This window comes from Fukomys damarensis, unplaced genomic scaffold (assembly GCF_012274545.1).
Source record: "Fukomys damarensis isolate Sample0158 unplaced genomic scaffold, DMR_v1.0_HiC HiC_scaffold_19, whole genome shotgun sequence".
In the NCBI taxonomy this organism is placed as follows: domain Eukaryota; kingdom Metazoa; phylum Chordata; class Mammalia; order Rodentia; family Bathyergidae; genus Fukomys; species Fukomys damarensis.
Genome location: NW_022900931.1, coordinates 4,203,655 through 4,221,766, shown reverse-complemented (window position 1 = coordinate 4,221,766; position 18,112 = coordinate 4,203,655). Strand labels below are relative to the sequence as shown.

The 18,112-nt window shown below is 52.9% G+C and overlaps 1 long non-coding RNA gene across 6 annotated transcripts in view; it reads right to left on the bottom strand.

The window, feature by feature from the left end:
* Nucleotides 1-249: 249 nt before the first annotated feature.
* The window catches only part of LOC104869224, a 70,920-nt gene continuing 53,057 nt past the window's right edge, over nucleotides 250-18,112 (bottom strand). The window contains exons 4-9 of one of the 6 annotated variants that reach the window (XR_004518102.1): nucleotides 17,287-17,459; nucleotides 16,498-16,674; nucleotides 14,974-15,100; nucleotides 8,691-9,241; nucleotides 3,975-4,108; nucleotides 250-464 (exon numbers count right to left, since the gene is read on the bottom strand). This is a non-coding gene — a long non-coding RNA (uncharacterized LOC104869224). Of the gene's footprint in view, nucleotides 465-3,974; nucleotides 4,109-8,690; nucleotides 9,242-9,975; nucleotides 10,690-13,936; nucleotides 14,155-14,973; nucleotides 15,101-16,497; nucleotides 16,675-17,286; nucleotides 17,460-18,112 lie in introns of those variants that run through there. The other 5 variants (XR_004518100.1, XR_004518099.1, XR_004518104.1 and 2 more) reach the window with 5 other exon arrangements.

Here is an 18,112-nt window from a genome sequence, read left to right as displayed (position 1 = left end):
CTGCTGCCCCAGGATCCCTCTGTAGTCCCACAGGAGCCCAGCCCTCAGAGCCACCTGAGAACGTGTCCCCAGTTTCTATTATTAGCAGAACCATCCTAATTAGCACCTTCCCGCCCACGTCAGCGTAGATCCCAAGTCAGCCCTCCATTCTCCTCTGAGGATGAGTCAATTTAATACTCACAGACACAGCCCTTTAAAAGGAGAAAAACCAAATTCATTTCCTCAGGAAAACACTGAGGTGAGGCTTTATTTCTCTCTCGCCTTTGCACCTCGAGGTCCTTCAGAACCCCAAGAGCATACATGGTTCTCTGGTTTTGCTTCTCCCATTTGGTGTTTTCGCTCCTGACCAAGCAGTGGTTCTGACCATAGGACTCCTCTGCAGGGAAACAGTAAGAGTTATCTTCTCCTCATCTAAGCTTGAGCTGATGCTTCCTCTCTGGTTCTTCACTTCACGGACAGCGCTTCTGGGGAAGGAATTGTGTTGAGGAATCAACAAGTAAGGGGGAACTGGGTTTTTTTCTTTTTTCCTTCTTTTTCTTTTCAGGACTTGGGTTTAAACCCAGGGCTTTCACCCCAAGCTGCATTCCCAGCCCTTTTAAAATTGTGTTTCTTTTGAGACAGAATCTTCCTAAGTCACTAAATGGCCAGCCTGAGCCCAAGCTTGCAGTCCTTCTGCCTCAGCCTCCCAGAGTGCTGGGATTATAGGTGTGCGCCACCTCTAAGAAGAACTCTGGAGGAACTGGCTTTCTTTCCACAGGTAGGCACCAGGGTCTGCTGCGTGTTGGACAGCGTCCCCTAAGCGATCCCAGTCTGACAGGGAAGACAGACCTCAACTTCTGCCTCACCAGTTGACCAGAAATGGATGTTGTCCACAGGTAAGGGGTGGTGGGGGAGCAGCCCGGAGGGAGCCCCCATTGTCACTGGCAGGCCTCACACTCCATTATTCCACTGAGCCCTACAACTATCGGAGCGGCGGTAGAGGATATTGTTTTCACTTCCGTTCTACATTGGCGAAACTGAGGCTTGAAGTGGTTGGCTTATTTGCAAGTCTCTTGGTTGGTGGGAGTCACCAAGGACTTAGATTCTAGAGATGTGAGTTTCAATTGGAATCTACCACTTGTTTGTCTGTTTTGGTACCGGGGATTGAACTCAGGACCTTGTCCTTGCAAGGCAAGCAGCAGAACCACTGAGCTAAAGCCTGGCCCTGTTTGTTTGTTTTTTAAGACAGGGTCTCACTATGTAGTTTAGACTGTCCTTGAACTCCCTATGTAGCCCAGGCTGGCCTCGAATTCACCGAAATCCTCCTGCCTCAGCCTCCTGAGTGCTGGGATTACAGGTGTGCGCCACCACACCTGGCATGGAATCCACCACTTCTGAACTGAAGATATGACGGCCTTGGAACAAGGTGCACAGGGCCCTATCGTGGAGGCATGGGTGTGCAGGTGGCCTTGGGCTCAGGTACTCCCTACAGGAGGGAGGACAGAGGCCCAGCTTGGATTTAAACCAGACACTGACCCTGAACTTCTTTAGAGTGATGAGGCATAGCTAGGAGGTGACCCCAGCAGCACCTGTGGACATAGGGCGTGGACAGGGAGGCCAGGTGCTGTGCAGGATAGCCTTTCCATCCTGTTTTCCCCTGCTCTTCCCTCCTGATACTGCCTTGCACGGTGACCTCTGGAAGTCACATCCTTCCAGAACCTGAGCATGTGACCCTGCTTAGAAATGGAGTCACTGCAGATGTGGTCACATTAAGATGAGGTCTTCGTGGATTAGGGTTTTGTCTAATCCATATGCCTGGTGTCCTTACAGAAAGAAGGGGAGAGACGGAGAGACACAGCAGAGTGTCATGGAAGGAGCCAAGGGCCATCGGCAACACCAGAAGCCAAGGGCGAGGCCCCCACAGATCCCCCAAGTCATCAGTTCCAGGACTGCAAGAAAAGACACAGCCACGGTTTACAGGGTTTATGGCTGCCCACCGCGCGGCAGGGCACAGCTGTGCAGCCCTGGGAACAACCCTGCTCCCTCTCCTCCTCCTTGGACTCCTCTTCTCTGTGGAATCCCAGGCCCTTTTGGAACCACTGTGATCAAAGTCCTGCACCTCCTTACTGGAGGGCTGGTGGAGGCTGGGCCCTGCTGCTAATTTGTGTTACCCCCGGTCAGGCACAAACCCGGGCCTTCCTTAGCTCCGACTTCCTTCTGTCTCCCACAGGCTGGGTTTAATAGTCTTCCTCTGGTCATGGATGCGAGAGAAGCCGGCTACAATTTGGATGCCTGGTTGTTCTCAAGTCAGGTGTACCTCTGCCCCTCTGGCCTGTGTTTGCAGGTGTAGAAGGTCAGGCTCAATTACGCATTCATGTTCCAGCACCTGTTTCCCCCCCTAGTCACTGAAAACGTTCAAGGGCTTTTAAAGCGATCCTTTTTGTTTCTCTATCTGTTTTGGTTTGCTGGATGCCAGAGCAGAAGAACAGAATCACGTCTGGCCTCCTGTCTCCTTTCTCCATGCCTAACCCCTTCACCACTGAGCATTCAGATTGCAAGTTAAGGGGCATTTTAAGGCATATATTAGGCACCCAGTGCCTTCAGATGCCACAGTAGGTATTTTAAGCTACCACCACTGTCCTCTGGCTAATGGTTAGTAAGCGGTGCGTGTTAACCCCGAATATAGTGCTGGTCACACTGCTCCATTCTAATCCTTCCCAAAACCCCACCTGCATAGACCTAGATGAGGAAACTGAGGCCAATGTAAGCAGGGTGGTGCGTCGGAGGAACCAGCTGAGAAGTAATGGTTTCCCTGTGAGTCGAACCCTAATTCAAACCCAGTGCTCTGGTCCCCAGCCCATGTGGGACTCACAGAAGACACAAAGCTGACACTGACCCGTAGGCCACCCATGGTGACCCTGGGACAACACTGCAGGTGGGGAGGCAGGAGGCCCCAGCGCTGACCCCCTCTAGGGAGGACAGAGGCAAAAATCCTCCCTCCAACATGTGGCAGATGCTGGTGGGAATTGTAGCTAAGGAGCTATGAGTTATTAATAACATTTATAACAATGAAATGAAGATCACTGTTACAATAATGAGATGTGCCACGAACGAGTGCTAATTGCAATACTTAGTTCTGATTTATTAGGGTGTTAGAAAATGGTTCAAGATCGTTTTGAGGCAAGAGGGTCGTGAAAGGTAAGTACGTGAAAACAAAGTGTGAATTAAGCTGGGTCAGAAAAGAATTTCAAAACAATTGCTTGCCCAATCCCTTTGGGATAGTGGAAGACAGAGCAGAGCTCCTGGAAATGCAAAAACAAATACAACATCCACAGCCCTGCTGTACCGTGGCAAAGTCCCCAGAACTTGACAGTCCGGGGTCAGCAGACAGAAAGAGTTCATCACTGGACAGCCTGGGGCGGTGGGCCGAACAGGAAACCACTGCGGAGGACCTGGGGTGTCTGGCAGCAGCCGGCTGGAGTGCAGCCTTCTGCAGGGGTGCGGTCCCCAGTCACTCCCTGCAGGGCGGGGTTTATGGAGCCGGGCAGTGACACCTAAGATCTTTGTTCCCCTTTCCCACAGCATCCCAAGGAACTGCTGATGCAGCACACAGGCGGGGCAGTACTTTCTACACACGGCACTAGTTGGCCCAGGACATTCCAGTCCCTGTCCACTTCTAATGCCTACTTGACTTGCCAAGAGTCTCGGGAACACAAAAAGGGTGTTTCAAGGACAAGGTGTCCAACGTCCCAGTTTTTCCTGGGGAGGACCCTCCCTGAGCATCAGGATCCCCCCATCCAGGCTATGAGGACAGCAGCAGGAGGAACCAAGCAGAGCACCCACCCCAGCTCTGAGCAGGAGGGAGGGGCCTTTCTGTCCCTTCGCTGCCTTTGCCGGGCACCCTTCCTGAAGCAGCTAGGAAGTCCTCTTTCCTAAGTGTCTTTAGTTGAGTTGTCATGCCTGCCTTGATGTCCCGAATCAATGGAAAACTGTACCCTTCTGTGGTCATGGTGACCCCATGGAGAGCCGGCAGTCACACGGTGCCAGATAAGACACGGTGCATGAGGTGTTTTTCTGAGACTGGCTTTCTGTGGGGTGGCAGCTCAGCAGCGGCATTCACTGTGTCCACCTGTAAAGACATTCAGGAACGAGGACTCCGGAAACGCTTCGAAAGTGGCAAGAACAGAATGTGTGCGTTTGAAGCTAGACGGAGTGTTTTGAGGAAGATTAATGGCAATGTGTCTTTTACTGCAATAAATTTTTAAAAACATTCACCATGTGTTTTGTTTTCGGTACTGGGGATCGAACTCGGGTCCTTGTGCTTGTGACGCAGGTGGCAGCACCGCTGAGCTACATCCCCTGCCTGTCACCATGTGTTTGGACCCCATCTCATAGGTACATACATGCAACTCACTCTGTTTCACGGGGAAAACTATGCATTTTAATGTTTTTTTTTTTCAGTTTTCATATTTTAGTCTCAAACACTGCAATGATCTCAGGCCCTGCACATGACATCAGTCTTTTTACTCCACAGGAACCCAGGTGTGGGAGAAGCCATAGCTTTCGGTGATCCCTAATGTCTCTGCATTCCTGTTTTTTTTTTTCCACCAAACACCCCTCCTCTCCTCCTGGCTCTACCTATCTCATTGTCCTTCAAGCCCAAAGACACCAAGATAAGCCTATCTAGGGTAACTTTCAGGATTTGCAGGGACACCCAATTGCCAGCTTGTAACACATCCAACTCCAGAGTCCTAAGTCTAAAATCCTACCATCACCGCGAATTCTGGGCAGAGTGGAGCCTTGCAGACCAGCCCACGATGAGAGGTCTTCTCCCCAAAGCGGGAGCAGTTACCCTGTGAATGGAGCCCAGGCTGCACCCACCAAGCAGGAACAGTCACCTCATGGGACTGAACGGCTCCTCAAGCCATGAGGACTCCCCCAGGGGCCAGGAGACCAGCACCGAGACGACTGACAGGACCCTGGCTCGTCTTGGCTAACCTGCAAAGGCTGACCTTGGCCCTTTGTGACCCGGCCGCTCTGGGCCTGTTCATCAGAGAGAGCCCCTACGCCCACACAGGAGTCCACTCCTCTTCTCCCTCCCTCGCTAACTCTGCCTAATGAGGCTGCCGAGGCAGAGCCTTTTCTAGGCCAAGGGTCTGTGAACCTATAAATGCAGGTGATATTTTTAATCCACTTTGTTTTATTCCAACATCTATTGTTCAATTCCTTCAAGACTCCCATGGGAACTGATAGTGATCTTTACTGTGCTCCTAACAATTACTTCTTTTGGATTTAAAAAAACAAAAAAAGTAAAGTCGCATGGTTTTCTGTTCCCAGCAAAGAAAACTGGAAGCAAGTGTCCTCCTGAATAGAGTTGTTCCCTGAGCTCCTACGAAGTTTCTTGGGATCGGTGGCAGCTGTCAGTGGGGCAATTTCTGTGACGGTAAGAATGATGCAGATCAATAAAGAGTGGTCATTGGCAAAACAAGAGTCCAAGACCCCACACCACAGGATGGGTTGAGAAGCCCATCTCCTCTCTGGGGGACACCTCAGCCACCAGTGTCACAACTAGGAGAGAAGGCATCTCTGTTGTTTGAGCCACTGAGTTTGAGGCTATTTATTAATGGTAGCCCTTGGAACCAGTTCAAACCAAAGCAGGATTCAGGTATTATAAGGGAACTCAGGCTATTGTTTTGTTTTCACTATTGGGGATGAACACAGTGCCTTTGCACTGAGCTACATCCTTTTTATTTTCCTTTGAGACAGAGTCTCACTAAATTGCGAAATTGCCCGGGCCCGGCTCCAATTTGCAATCCTCCTGCCTCAGCCTCTCGAAGTGGCAGGATTTCAGCAATAAGTTACCACACTAGGCTTATGGAACTCGGGCACTCTAATGGAACATTCTAATGGGACTTGGGGATTCTAAAGGAACTCGGGGGTTCCCAAGTGGGAATGCTATCTGCTGGGCTCCCGTCCTATGCCAGAAGCTATACCAGTGATTCACCCTGGCTATCTCTGACCACAGAATGGACTAAGCTGGGCAGTCATGGCTATTACCCCACGTACCTGAAAGTGAAACCACACCGAGGCTGAGAGCTGTGTGTACACAGCCAGGGCACGAAGCACCTGTGCCCTGTCCCCAGGCCTCCCCTCTGGTCTCCTCCACGTGCTGAGTAGTCCAGGACAGAAAGCTCTAAATGGAGACTTGTTACCAGCTTGTTGGCTTGTGTCCCCCCACACCTAACACCCACAGCAGTGAGATGCTGCCCACGCTATATTTAGTAGAGAGGGAGGAACTTGGGTTTATTAAAAGAAACACAAGCAGACATACTTGGTGTCCGTGTTTAAAGTTCCATCCTTGACTGACAGTTCTAATGTGATTTTAAGGCCTGTGGTGACAGGATGCTCTGGCCAGCCTTGCTGTGGAAACCGGTCTGCTGGCATCTGCCCAAAGGACACAGGTGCCACAAAGAGTCAGTGGCTTATTGGGAAGAGGTGGTGAGGCGTTCCAGATGACTCCTTGGGTAGAAGAGCCACGAAATGAACCCGGGGTTGCAGGGCCACGGGGCAGAGCTGACTCTGACAAAGGTCTCAAAAGCTGACCTCCTGGGAAGGGGTCTCTGCCTACAGGCGTCACTTCCACACCTGCGGAGACCTCCTCCTCCTCTGGGGACACTCTTTTTGATATGTCAAGAAATAATTTCACTTCTTTCTTGTTTGCTTTGCTAAAAGAGTGTGTCCTGTGAGGTGTTGCTACTTGATTTGACAGGGGAAAAAATAAAAACCCACCCAGATTCAAGTCAAGTATGAATTATCCTGCCTCAGCCTCTTGAATGCTGGGATTACAGACTCACTTTGCCACGACCGGCTCAGAGGCTGGCAGTGTAGTTCTCACCAAAGCATGCTCCACGGCAACAGAACAGCACCCAGGAAGGAATGCGTTCTTTGTGGATGACACTTGCTTTTCCAGGCCCGCGGAAGTGAGCACAACCAGCACCTCTGGAGTCCTGACAGTTCTCAGCTTGGCCATTTACTCATTTTTACCTGCCCTGATTGTGGGGCTCAGTTTCCCCATCTGGAAGTGGAAGGTGGACAGGATGACCTGGAGGTTCCCTGCACTGTCCCCACACCACCCCAGCCTCAGAGTTGCATTTGGGTGCCACCAACAGGTCCATCTTGGGGCCGAGGGGTCTACAGAGACTCCTGGAAAGGGTGGTCTTGAGTCCTTCTGCAGGAAGTCACTGCCACTCCTTTGACACCCTCGCTGGACATCTGGCGTCTTCCCTCTCCTCTGTTTTAGTGCTTATGTTATATTTGCCTTATTAAGGCCCACTTTGGCTTTCTGTTTTATACCTTACAAGGAATAACGCCAAATACAGGGCAGACAGCCGGGAGGGAGATGGGGGGAGGGAGAGAAGGGAAAGGAAGCAAGAAGGGAGGGAGGAAAGGTGTGGACAAGGCAGCAGGCCACTTCTGAGTGCCCCAAGGTGCCGTCAGGGAGCATTAGTACCAATGCTGCCCTTGCAAAGTGGGTGTGGTGGTGGACACCTGTAATCCCAGCACTCTTGGAGGAGGCTGAGGCAGGAGGATCACGAGTTCAAGTCCAGCCTGGTCAATTTTGCAAGATTCTACTTCAAAATAACAACAGAACAAATAAAAGGGATAGGAATATCACCCAGTCAGCACAAAGGCCCAGGCTTCCATCTGCACTGCTAAAACAAACAAACAAATAAACAAACAAAAAACTGCCTTTGGCAATAGCAGCCAAAATGACTGTAAACTGGGCCCTGTCACAGGCTGTCACCACTGCTCCTCGCTGTCCCGTTGGGCTAGAATTGTGACCCCCACTTTATAGACCACAAACAGAGGTTCAGAGGGGCCCTTGGTCAGGGCACAATGTACCTGGTGGTATCAGAACCCGGGTTATAAAGGTCCACGTGGTTCTGTAGAGAAAATCCCAGCCCCAGAGAACCAGAAAAGGGAGTGAGGTGCCCTGAGGGTCGTGTGGTCACCATAAATGACTGGGACATGAGGACTGGCCATCTGTCCTTGACCATGTCACCTCTGGACGAGGCAGTGACTCCCATTCCCTACCATGAGGGCTGCCATGACACGGGTCTGCTGAAACCAAGGTGCCTGTGGCAGCAGCAACCTTGTCTCTGCCTGGAGCCCGACTCTCCAGTGAGGCTGGGGTCTGGAGTGAGCTTGCCCTTCTTCTGGGCACTGCCATGGCCGTCAGTGTCTGGCCCTTGGACTCCACAGACCTGGAGTCCACAGCTCTTCCCGAGAGGCAGGTAAGCCTGGGCCAGCGGTCTGGACCCCCAGTCCCTCCTGCAGAACCGAAGCACACGGGCCTGGGCCTAGGATGGGGCCCTTTTGGGGACACAGGGTTCCTGGGCCTCGCCATCAATACCTTTTTCTCTTAAAGCCGCCCTGGGGTGGGGAGCCCAGCTGTGAGCTGGATTCTGGTCAGCTGAAGGCCAGGTGTCCCCAGCAGTGAGGTGTCCGGGGACATCTGTAAGAATTCGTTCCTTTCCAGCCCTCCAGGGCCCCACCTAAACACACAGCAGCTCTTGCCTACATCCAAAGGCCAAGTCTGTGACCTGCCTGGGACCAGGCAGCACCTGGGACTCAAACTCCTTGCTCTTCCTGCTCGGCCCATGGAAGGAGGAGCGTTATGGAAAGCCAGCCCGCGGCGCACACTCACTCACCTCCCAGGTGGAGTCTCAGCATCGCACCACTCCGAGGCTGGACCACTCTGGCTCAGTGCTAGCCGGCTGGAGGCCCTCCCTCAAGCAGTCCCGGTCCTGGGCGTATTAAGACAGCTGTCACATGGCCAGCGCCCGGCAGCTCCTCCCGGGTCTTCCTGGTCCCGAACACTGCGGTCCACAGGGAGGCCCGTCGCCTTGGGGACAACACTACTGTCCCTCTGCCCCTCGCTGTGTCCCTTCTAGCCATGGCGGGGGTCTGTCCCTGTGGAGCGGCCTTCATCCGAAACACCCCAGAGTCCAGCCAGGTACCGCACGGCTTCATCCTCGTGACCACTGGCCGTGGAGGCAGAGTCGGGCCTGTGATCCGTGCCACGCAGGTGAGAATACAAGGGTTTGCCATGCTCCTGGCAGGTAGGAGGTGTCGCTCAGAGCTGTGCCCAGCTCCTGCCCACCATCGGCACCGCTAAGGCCGGTGGGACTGTCCCGACCTCCACCTCGCTGGAGGGACGCCAGAGCTGCTCCGCTCCCTGTCTGAGCCTCAGGCTCCCTGCCTGTGAAGTGAGGGAGTGCGGGCCATCACCCGGGTGGCTCCATCGACCCCTGCCACCCCTGCCTCCTCTCCCCAGTCCTCCCCAAACCCGGCCGCTCCCCACCCCATCCTGCTCACCGTCTGGCTGCAGGTGGAGAAAGCTGCTTGGGAGCAAATGAGTGACAATGCTGCCCAGCCAGCTGTGGACACACAGCAAGCGCGACTGGGAGCAGAGAGCGCACCACCCACCTGTGCTGCCCCTGTACCAAGGAGGACAGAAGTGATCTGAAGTCAGGTGAGGACACGGCACTGCTTGTCCCAGGGCCCTGAATTTCCTTGTCTGTCCAGGCCCTGGCTGCCCAGGACTCTGCCTGGAGAGACGGCCTCCCCTGCAAGGACCCAAGCCTGAGCTGTCATCACCCATGACTGCACTCCCTGCAGGGCTCCTAAAGCAAGGTTCTTTGCGACCCAGAAATAAGACAAAGTATAGTGCAGGAGGGCAATTTGGATTTTTGACCCACTGAGTAGGCGGGCTACTGTGACTATTCTATTAAAAATTCAGCACAGCCTGGTAAGGTGGTGCACACCTATAATCCCAGCACTGTGGGAGGCTGAGGCTGGAGGATCCAATTCAGACCCAGTCTGGGTGATTTGGTGGGGGGGTACTGGGGATCGAGCTCAGGACCTTGCACTTGTGAGGCAAGTGGCAGAACCACTGAGCTAAACCCCTAGTCCCCCACAGCCTGGGCAATTTAATGACTTAGCAAGAGCCTGTGTCAAAATTTAAAAAGAGCTGGGGTATAGCTCAGTACAAAGGCCATGGGTCCAGTCCCCGGTGCCAGGGCCCAGCGCATAGCAGACGTGTCTCAGCAGGGCTGGGTCTTGCAGATGGGTTGCAGAACTGCTAGCTGCACCTTTCTCTCTGGCCTGGCAACTTGATCAGCACCTTGTCCTTGATGCCCGAAGGACTCAGGGCTGGCCTGACTTCCAGACCTGGGGCACAGTGGACACTCACCCTCAGGCCAGTCTCCTCTTCCTGAGCTTGCTCTGGAGGAGTCTCCGGTGGTCTCCATTCCCTGGCTCCCTGGGCCAGGCTCCCATCCCTGGGCGCTCCGGGGTTCTGGATCCACATCTTCCCAATACCCTCTCCAGGAACCTCAAACTCCCCAAAGCTGGACTCTCCTGGGTATGGGCTAGGCTCCCTCCCTGGCCCTACACGATCTCCAGGGCTCTGCCCACAGCCCTCTAGATGCCCCCACCGCCAACTTTCTATCTCCGCCTGGATGTCCTGAGGCACCTCCAGGCCAGCTCATGCACAAACACCCCTCCCTGTGTCCCACTGAGACAGTGTTCCACTTGCCGGCACAAGTGACAACAGCATTCCATTGGCAAGAGACAGGAGTCTACTGGCAAGTGACGGTGCTCTGCTGCTGGTGACATCTGATGGACAGGCGACAGTGTTCCATCCTGCTGGCGGGTGGGAGCACAGAGGGGTGGGACGGGTACTGGAGTGAATCACAAAGGTGTGGATTCCAGTCCTGTCCTCCATAACAGGAAGGATGAAGGGGACACTGCCTCACCGGGGGATGGGCTGGGTAGCAGACACACGTGCGAGACCTGACCCAACGGGGCTCTGGGATGTGCCTCACCCACCTCCAGCCCTAGGGGCTCCACCAGGGCAGAGACGCCAGCCTGATGCCCTGTCGAGGAAGTTGTTAGCTGTGCCCCACCAGGCCAAAGCAAGGGGGCCAACAAACCACAGACTGAAGCCTCTGGGGCCAGGAGCCCAAATGCTCCTCTCCTGGTGCTGAGCTGATTGCTCAGGGGTTCGTCACCGTGACGGAAAGCATCTCGGAACAAGATCACAGACGTTCAGACCACAGCATTTCCCTTCTTCCCACTGTCTGAGTGAGGGACAGGCCAGTGGAGTGGGCCCAGCTCACCCTCAGCCCTGTCTGGGGCCACCACAGAGATGACATCTGAGTCTGTCCCTTGCCCGCTCCAGTGCCCTGCCCTACCCAACCTGATACTGCTTTTTGGGCCACTGCAGCTCACACAGCTGCTGGTAGCCAGCTTTCCAGGCGCTGACCTATCCTCGCATTGTGGCCGAAGTCGCCCTGCCCAGCGTGGCACTGAGGGTGCCTGGCCCTGCTCCCCAGTGCCCAGGACAGCCTTACTCCTTGGATGACACCAAAATCAATCTCCCTCTCCTTTCCCAGTGCAAGTCCTCCTCAAGGATCACCTGCCCTTTTCCTTTCTCCTTTTCTCTTTTACCATTTCTGGGGAGCTGGGGCCCTTCACTACTGAGCTACATCACTAGTCCCTTTCTTTTCTTTTCTTTTCTTTTAGACAGGGTCTCACTAAGTTACCCAGGCAGGACTCCAACTTGCAATCCTCCTGCCTCAGCCTCCCTGAGTGCTGGGATGTGCACGACCACACCTGGCTATACCCAGCCTTTTCCTAACAACCCCCTGCCATTTACACTGGCACCTCAGCACCCTGGCCAAGCATGTTTCTCCTGGAGCCCTCATTCCCACTCCCCACCTTGCAGTACCAGGGCACCCTGCAGACCCTCTTCATCCACCTGGCTCTGGGAGAAGGCTGCACACACCCTAGGCAGCTGTGACTCCCCAGACTGTAACCCCCTCAGCCCCAGTCTCCGGCAAGGCGGCCCCTCTGAGGCAGGGGCTCCTCACAAGTGGGACCTGGAGCCATCCACAATGGCCCAGCGTAGAGCCCAGACACCCCGGCTTGAGGAGCCGACTCGTGAAGTCTGCATGGAAATCATTTTTAATATGCTGGAGCACATTAAAAATGCATTAGGAAAGCAGGCGATTGAAATGGAATTCCACAGGGAATCATTCTCTAAAATCAAGAGGCTCTTTTTAATGGGAATCATCAGTCCCTAATTCACACGGTGCCTGGGATGAATCTTCATTGACAATATCGCCTCTCTTAATAAAAAGAACATCTTACAAGGACAGTATCCGTCACCAGAAACTCCGTTCCCACAGGCAGTAATAATGTTAGGTGAATGGTTAGACCAGGAAATACAATGAAATATTAAGTAAAATGATGTCAAGTGGCCAAGAAACTAGGAGGAACGTTTCTAGATGCCTTTGCTGGAGGTAAGGGGTGGAGGCTAGACCAAGATGGCTGTGAGGTAGTTTGCGGGACTATATGCAAAATGAAAATGAAGGCCCCTTCATGATTCTATTTTTTTTTTTTTTTATACTGGGGATCAAACTCAGGTCCTTGTGCTTGCAAGGCAGGCAGCAGAAACACTGAGCTAAATCCCCGGTCCAGTGATTCTAAATTTTAAGGCAGTGACAGGTATAAATCAAGGTTGGGTCTTTGTCAGTGCGGGACCCGTGCCACTGTACAGGCTGCACATCCTATCTTGTAGTAAAGCCTTCCCGGGACCCCACGAGAAGAGTCCCGGCCTGGCTGGCAGTTGCCTGTAGGGCCTTTGGCTCATGCTTCCATGCTCTTAAGACTAGAGAGTGAAATGGATGATAAAGTCATCAGAACTAAAAGGAGACAGGGGTCCAAGCAGATTCTGGTATTTACTGAAAATTCTGTGATAAATCCTAATGGACCCTCTGAAACCGAACTTCAGTGTCAGCCCAGCCACAGAAGCAGGCAGCCCTATCTTCTCACACTCACCCCCAAGCTGCACCTGTCTCACCACACTGAGGAGGCAGGGCTGAGGCTAACTTCCTGCGGATTCCGGGGCTGGGCCTGGCTCTAGCAGGCGACCTGGAGCACGTGAATGAGGGGACAGAGCACAAGTGAGCCCTGGAGGCCAATGCGGAGCCAGGCAAGGACAAGGGTGTGGCCCCCAGTGGGGACAGCGCAGGGCAGGTCCAGAGGGTCAGGTCCCCGGAGGCCAGGAGAAGAGGGGTAAAGAAGCAGGGCAGGTGTGCAGACCGGCGCTTCAACTCAGCCCCTCCGAAGCCTCGACCCACGCCGGTAGCCGAGCCTGCTTGGGATCTTGCCCACCCAGCCTGGAGCTCTGACTCCTCCCACACGGCCTGCGGCCCCCGAGCAGCGTCCAGGCTACCCTGTTTGCAGTGGGTCTGTCTCCGGTGGCTCTCAATGCCTGTCTGGTGGGCTCCTCCAACCCAATAGAGGAAAGGCAGCGGTGGCCTTGTCACCTGGCACCTGTTTGTGAACGGTGTTACCGGAGGGTAACAGGTCCCAGAGGACAAGAATCAGACTTCTTCCCAGGCCAGGCCAGGTCTTTCTTGACACCATGACCTTGGCCCCTCCTCTTGACCCTGCCAGGGTGCAGATTCCCCATGCACGACACAGGGGTCAAATCCAAAAGCCATTGCGGCTCCTCCAGTCCCAGAGTCGCTCAGTTCAGCCGCATCCCTCCTGGCCTTCACTGGATCATACCCAACATCTCGGAGCTGCCACTTTGTCGCACAACTGTGGTGTCTTCCGTCCTCCCCTAGTGTGATGGGGGCTCTTCCTGCCCACCCCACCCCAGGGGGCCTGCGGGGACCCCTCTTCCTGCTCAGCAAGTCCTTACAGAGAGCTCTATTCGGAAGCTCCAGTCTCACGAGAGCCTCCTTTCCCAGATAATTTATCAAAATGTTAACATGTAAGAAGGCCCCTCTAGAGCTGTACTTTTTGATCTGACAAAATGTTTAATTATCCTTCCCCATGTTTCCCTGACTTTGCATCATCTTACTTAAAACAAAGCTTTCTCTTTTTTTTTTCCTTCACAAAACCAACTTACCTGTAGATTTTGAAAAAGTGAGTATACATCTCGGTTCTTTCCTGCTCATTATTTATCCACTGGAAAATAATTTGATCCCAATATATTCTACCTCCTTCAGGTTAGAGGTAGGATATACTTCTGCTCCTGTCCTGGGACTTTTGGGTGCAAGTTGTCAGAATCTAAAATGGAGTCACTTTCGTCAAGCCCTAATCCAAAAGATAAATAAACAGACGGAGCTGTAAGGCTTTGAGCCATGCATGCCTGCCAACAGAAATCCTTACAAAAGACTGCCAGAACCACCACCTTGCAGCCTTACACAAAAACACTTCTGCAAAGACGCCCACCTAGCAACTGTCTGTGTAACCTGGGACGGACACCACCCTTGGTGTTGGTCCCAGAGCCAACGATTTATTACTTCAAAATACCTTCCAGAATCCTCTACTCCAACACCCTTTCAAAACTGCTCATTTCAACCTCTTTTAATTCGCCCACAGGTTACGGAGGCAGGGCACTCCCATTTCAGTACTCTCAAATAAATTCCTCCCAAATAAATGAGAATTTCTCTCTCCTACTTTCTCCCTCTCTCCCCTACCCGCCCCCCATACCGGGGTGTGAACCTGGGCCTTCACATTGAGCTACATCCCTAGTTCTTTTAAATTTTTTTTTTAAATTTTTATTTTGAGACATTTCCAGTAAGTTGCCAAGTTTCCCAGGCTGGACTTGAACTTGCAATCCTCCTCGCAGAGTGCTGGGATTACAGGCATGTGCCACCCAGCCTGCGAGTCTCTCATGAGGACACGTGGACAATCTAGGATGATCTGATCTCAGGAGATCCTTAACTTAATTCATCTGCAGAGACCTTATTCCGGATAGGGTCACTGCCGCGATTTCTGGGGGCAGGGGCTGCAGGCTGTGGGTGTGGCCTGTGGGGAGCGGCTATCCGTGCATCACAGGCAGTGAGGCTGTGGGACAGGAGCCCGGCAGGCCTTGTCCCGGGGGAGGTGAGTGGGGACTCCCGGCCTTACCTGTGTACCGGCCACCCCGCCATCACGTCCTGTCGCTCTCTACAGGGAGAGAACCAGACACCGTCCCCTCGTAAGAGTTCCACAGCTGCCCGCATCTCCTCTGTCACCTGAGGGTGGACGTCTTCATCTGCAGAGCCAGCAGGAGGATGTCAAGAATAAGGTCATCCTAGCTCCGATATCCTCGAATCTCAGCAATTTCAGGTGAGAGCCAAATACTAATTCCCTCTCTCCCTATCTCTCCCTCTCTCTCTCTCTCCCTCTCTCTCTCTCTCTCTGTCCTCCCACCTCCTCTCACCCAGATAACCCCTGACTTGGGGCTTCTCACCCTTTCTCGCCTGTTCTCTGAAGCTGAGACTGACCGTGCCGCGGCAGTAACTAAACAGCGGCAGGAGTTACCACCGTTCGGAGAGCTGGGTGCTCTTTTAACCCCACAGTGAGAAGGGGACGTTTTTAAAGTTCAGGTGATTCAGGTACAGTTCACACTGCCACTGTCTCCCACCGCAAATCATGTGCCAGGAAAGGGTGATGGATAGAGACTTGGAAACTGTAGGGGGACTTATGTTACTCGGGGAATTTTAATTAGCTGCCCGGTCTCTTTGTTCACCTAGAAAAAGCCAGTCCCTGGTTTGCAGGGCTGGGGGTCCATTGCAAAGGGTAAAAATAGCTTACAACATCCCTGCAGGTTAGAAGAGGAGGAGCTGTGAGCGGGGAGGGCCCCACGGGCGGAAGTCCCAGCTGCAATAGCTGCCTCCCCTCTCACCTGCTTTCCGGAGTGTCTGCAGTGGTGTGGCGTGACTGCCTTATGTTCTGAATCGATTAAAACCTTTGCTTTTCATGGTCATTTTGACTTTAGGGAGGAGCTGGGAATCGCACAGTGTGAGAGCCGGTGAATAAGGTGGCTGAGGACACGGCGTGATATTTTTACAAGCTGCCTTTCTGCTGGATCACCCTTGGCAGCCGCAGTTACGATATTTTTGATCACAACACATAAAGACACTCAGGAAAGGAAACTTCCAGAACCGCTGAGGAAAGTGGCAAGCATGATGGGATGGATAGGTTGGTTTGAAGTAAAGAGGATTGTTTTGAGGCTGATTAATGGCAATTGCTGTAAGAATTTTTTAAAATGTAAACATTCAAACTGGGCGTGGTGGCGCACACCTATAATCCCAGCACTCGGGAGGCTGAGGCAGGAGGATCACTATGAGTTCAAGACCAGCTTGTGCTACACAGTGAGTTCCAGGTCAGCCTCAACTACATAGTGAGACCCTGTCTCAAAAACCAAAAAAAACGGCTGGGGATTTAGCTCAGTGGTTCCGCCACCTGCCTTGCAAGCGCAACGATCCGAGTTCGATCCCTGGTACCAAAAAAGAAAAAACAAATAAAAAAGTAAACATCCACCATATATTTTGATCCCTCATGTATACAAAGCCAGCTAATGGTCACTACAGTCATTTGCTAGGACCTGAAGGAGATCCACAGGGAAGGATGTGTGGGCACTTCCTGCACCACAGAGAAGCTTCTTACCTCTTCCCCAAATTTCTCCTGCGCCTTAATTTGAATACACAACCACGACGGGCAGCCATGTTTTCCTGGTGACCCTGTGGCTTTCCCTCGCTGTGAGCTGTCCAGAGCTTGCCCCACCAAGAGTGTGTGGGAGGTCCTTCTGCAGATCGCAGCCCAAGGCAGATGCACAGAGAACAGCTGTAAAGAAAGAGTGATTCCCGGTTCCAGAGTCTACTCAGAGGGGACCTCGGGGCCAGGGTGCACCTGGCCATCACCTCCTCACACTGTCATAAAAAGAAGTCTCACGGCTGTGGGGGGCGGCAGGAGACACCCAAAGTCTCTGTGGGCCTGGGGGGACGAGTTAAGGATCAGTCACAACCATTGTGCTTGATAGCAGCCACCTTAGGTAAAGACTTCCCCGGCCCAGGAACACCATACAGATGTGAAGGTGACCCGTCGTAGGATGCCGGCCGGGTTTAGACCTGAACGCTCACGTGTGTGGAAGGCTGCTGGATCACGGGGCGCTGTGCTCCTCGCTCTTCAGTGGCTTCATCTGCTTGAGTTCACAGCTGACTCGCAGTTGGGAGGTGGGGCCTGGCTAGAGGCTAAGGAGGGAGTATGACCTGGAAGGGTGGGTCTCCTTCCTGGCTCCTCCCTGCTATCTCTGATTCCTGGCTGCCATGGGTCGAGCCCCTATTCCTCCTCCATGCCCCTCTGCCATCCTCTTCCCTCCTCAAAGCTAGACAGCCACGGGCCAAGACTGGGAGCCACAATGAACCTCTCTTCCTTTCAGTTGTGGGTGTCACGCACCGTGTCTCAGTGACAGGAGAGTGACTAATACAGTGCACAACCCGAGCACCGGAGAGGTTCAGAACCAGCCAGGGACCCGCAGGGCAGAGGGCAGTGGCAAGCCCAGGAGGAGAGCAGCAGCACCTCCGACTCCCTGCTCTCCTGCCGCCTTTCTCGTTATTTGAGATGCTTTCCTGGGAGGGGACAGGGAAGAGAAGACAGAAAGAAGAGAAACATAATTAAAGCCACATGGGAGTACTGCAGGGCCTTGCAAGCGTACCCTCCCTCCATGATTACTCGCCCTGCAAAGTGGTAGAAATATTCTGCGAGTGCATATGGGCCTGAAAACAAAACTGGAAAAACCCAAGTCTCTTTATGTCCCGAAGAAATTCTTTGGAAAGCTGTCCCCAGGGAAATTCAAAGAAATTTAAAAATAAATTAAGTCAGACATAACTTTGCTGAATTTACCATTACATCATCCTGGAAGCTGGGGGAAATGTGATATTTATACAGCTGAGTTATAAACTGTGGTTTTTACGAACCAAAGAAAGACACACAGATCAGGAATGGTGCCTATGTAACAATCGTTGCTTATGGGCCTCCAAAAATAATATCGCAAAGAGAGGAGACTAGTCATCCACTGATGGAAACTAACCCTGTGTGTAAAATGACAGGTTAGACATCTCTCTTTCTTTGTGTGAATGGAAAGTTCTCCTTAAAGAATGCATTTTTAAAAAAAAATCAGAGAGGGGTCGGAGATTTAGCTCAGCGGTTCCATGGGCTGCCTTGCAAGCTCAAGGACCCGAGTTCAATCCCCTGTACCAAAAAAAAAAAAAAAAAAAAAAAA